Here is a 3,308-nt window from a genome sequence, read left to right on the forward strand (position 1 = left end):
GTCTGGGTTCGCTCGGGTCTAGACCCTTGGGTATTGAGTATTGTGTCCCAAGGGTACAAACTGGAGTTTCAAGACGTTCCCCCTCACTGTTTTTTCAGATCAGCCTTACCAGCTTAGCTTCCGACAGGGCTCTGGTCTGTGGTGCAGTACAAAACTTGTGTCAAAATCAGGTTGTGGTCCCGGTACCCCTGGCACAGCAGGGGCAGGGGTTTTATTCAAGCCTGTTTGTGGTGCCGAAGCCGGATGGTTCGGGAAGACCAATCCTCAACCTGAAATCTCTCAATTTCTTCCTGGTGAAATTCATATTCAAGATGGAGTCTCTCAGAGCGGTGATCTCCAGTCTGGAGGAGGTCTCATTGGACATCAAGGACGCCTACCTTCATGTCCCCATTTATCCTCCTCATCAAAGTTTCCAGAGGTTTGCTATCCAGGATACGCACTACCAGTTTCAGACGTTGCCGTTTGGTCTATCCATGGCTCCGAGGATTTTCACCAAAGTAATGGTAGAAATTATGGTTCTCCTGCGCAAGCAAGGGGTTACAATTATCCCGTACTTGGACGATCTCCTGATAAAGGCGAGGTCCAAGGACAAATTGTTGCAGGACATTGCACTATCCCTGTCAATTCTACAACAGCACGGCTGGCTCCTGAACTTGCCGAAATCACAGTTAATCCCGACAACCCGGTTGGCGTTTTTGGGCATGATACTGGACACGGTCCAACAGAGAGTGTTCCTCCCCATGGAGAAAGCTCGGGAAATTCAGAGTCTCGTAAAACTCTTGCTAAAACCGAAAACAGTCTCCATTCATCAATGCATTCAATTTCTGGGAAAAATGGTGGCGGCATACGAGGCCCTCCAGTTTGGGAGGTTCCATGCCAGAGTGTTCCAGTGGGACCTGTTGGACAAATGGTCCGGATCCCACCTTCATATGCACCGGAGGATAATTCTATCTCCCAACACCAGAGTCTCACTTCTGTGGTGGCTCCACAGCTCTCACCTCCTTGCGGTACGCCGGTTCGGGATACAGGACTGGATCCTGGTAACCACGGATGCAAGTCTCCGAGGTTGGGGGGCAGTCACTCTGGGGGTGAGCTTCCAAGGAAGATGGTCAAGTCCGGAAACGCATCTTCACATAAATGTTCTGGAACTGAGAGCCATTTACAATGGCCTCCTACAAGCGGAACATCTTCATCGGAACCTGCCGGTTCTGATCCAATCGGACAATGGGGGTAATTCCAAGTTGATCGCAGCAGGAAATTTTTTAGCAGTTGGGCAAAACCATGTGCACTGCAGGGTGGGCAGATATAACATGTGCAGAGAGAGTTAGATTTGGGTGGGGTGTGTTCAAACTGAAATCTAAATTTCAGTGTAAAAATAAAGCAGTCAGTATTTACCCAGCACAGAAACAAAATAACCCACCCAAATCTAACTCTCTCTGCAAATGTTATATCTGTCCCCCCTGCAGTGCACATGGTTTTGCCCAATTGCTAACAATCTTGCTGCTGCGATCAACTCGGAATTACCCCCAATGTCACGGCAGTGGCTTACATCAACCGCCAAGGTGGCACGAGAAGCAGAGCAGCAATGGCAGAAGCCACGAAAATTCTTCGTTGGGCGGAAAAACATACAAGCGCTCTGTCGGCAATATTCATTCCGGGAGTGGACAACTGGGAAGCAGACTTCCTCAGCAGACACGACCTTCATCCTGGAGAGTGGAGCCTCCATCAAGAGGTCTTCGCACTGATAACAGTTTGATGGGGGTTCCCCATATAGACATGATGGCGTCTCGCCTCAACAGAAAACTTCTGAGGTATTGTTCCAGGTAGAGGGACCCTCAGGCGGAGGCAGTGGATGCGCTGTCAACACCCTGGGTGTTTCCGTCGGTGTACATTTTCCCTCCGCTTCCTCTCATCCCAAAGGTGTTGAGACTTCTAAAAAGAACAAACATTCCAGCGCTCCTTGTAGCCCCAGATTGGCCAAGGAGAACGTGGTACCCGGATCTTCAGACGTTACTAGTTGACGATCCCTGGCCTCTACCTCTTCGCGAGGATCTGCTGCGGTGGAGGCCGTTCGTCCACCAAGACTTACAGCGGCTACGTTTGACGGCATGGCGGTTGAACGCCAGATTTTAGCCCGGAAGGGTATTCCCAGTGAAGTCATACCTACTCTTATTCTTGCCAGGAAGGCTGTGACGTCAAAGCACTATCACCGTATTTGAAGGAAATATATTTCCTGGTGCGAGTCCAAGAGAGCTCCAGTGGAGTAATTTGACCTTGGACGTTTTCTCCATTTTCTACAGAATGGAGTGGATGCGGGCCTTAAATTAGGCTCCATTAAAGTGCAGATTTCTGCCTTGTCCATTTTCTTTCAGAAACAATTGGCCTCACTTCCTGAAGTGCAGACCTTTGTGAAAGGGGTGTTGCACATCCAACCTCCTTTTGTACCCCCTGTGGCACCTTGGGACCTTAACGTCGTATTATCGTTCCTTCAATCACATTGGTTTGAACCTTTGCGTAAAGTGGAGTTAAAATTCCTCACTTGGAAAGTTGTCATTTTGTTGGCGTTGGCATCCACAAGGCAGGTGTCGGAGTTGGCGGCCTTGTCTCACATGAGCCCTTATTTAATTTTCCATGAAGATAGAGCAGAGTTGCGAACTCGGCAGCAATTTCTGCCAAAGGTGGTTTCCTCTTTTCATATCAACCAACCAACCTATTGTGGTGCCAGTGGCTACTGGCGCTTTGGCTGAGAATAAGTCTCTGGATGTGGTCAGAGCTTTAAAGATTTATGTAGCCAGGACGGCTCCATTGAGGAAAACAGAGTCTCTGTTTATTTTGTATGCTCCCAATAAGATTGGGGTTCCTGCTTCCAAGCAGACCATTGCCCACTGGATATGTCAGACGATTCAGCAGGCTCATTCAACGGCAGGCTTGCCGTTGCCGAAATCAGTGAAGGCCCATTCCACTAGGAAGGTGGGTTCGTCCTGGGCGGCTGCCCGGGGTGTCTCGGCATTGCAACTTTGCGAGCTGCTACTTGGTCGGGGTCGAACACGTTTGCTAAATTCTACAAGTTTGATACCTTGGCCGATGAAGACCTTAAATTTGGTCAATCGGTGCTGCAGAGTCATCCGCACTCTCCCGCCCGCTATTGAGCTTTGGTATAAACCCTATGGTCTTTTGAGAGTGCCCAACATCCTCTAGGACGAAATAGAAAATAGGATTTTAAATACCTACCGGTAAATCCTTTTCTATGAGCCCGTAGAGGATGTTGGGCGCCCGTCCCAGTGCGTACTGTATCTGCAGTTTAGTTC

Source organism: Pseudophryne corroboree, chromosome 7, assembly GCF_028390025.1.
Source record: "Pseudophryne corroboree isolate aPseCor3 chromosome 7, aPseCor3.hap2, whole genome shotgun sequence".
Lineage (NCBI taxonomy): Eukaryota > Metazoa > Chordata > Amphibia > Anura > Myobatrachidae > Pseudophryne > Pseudophryne corroboree.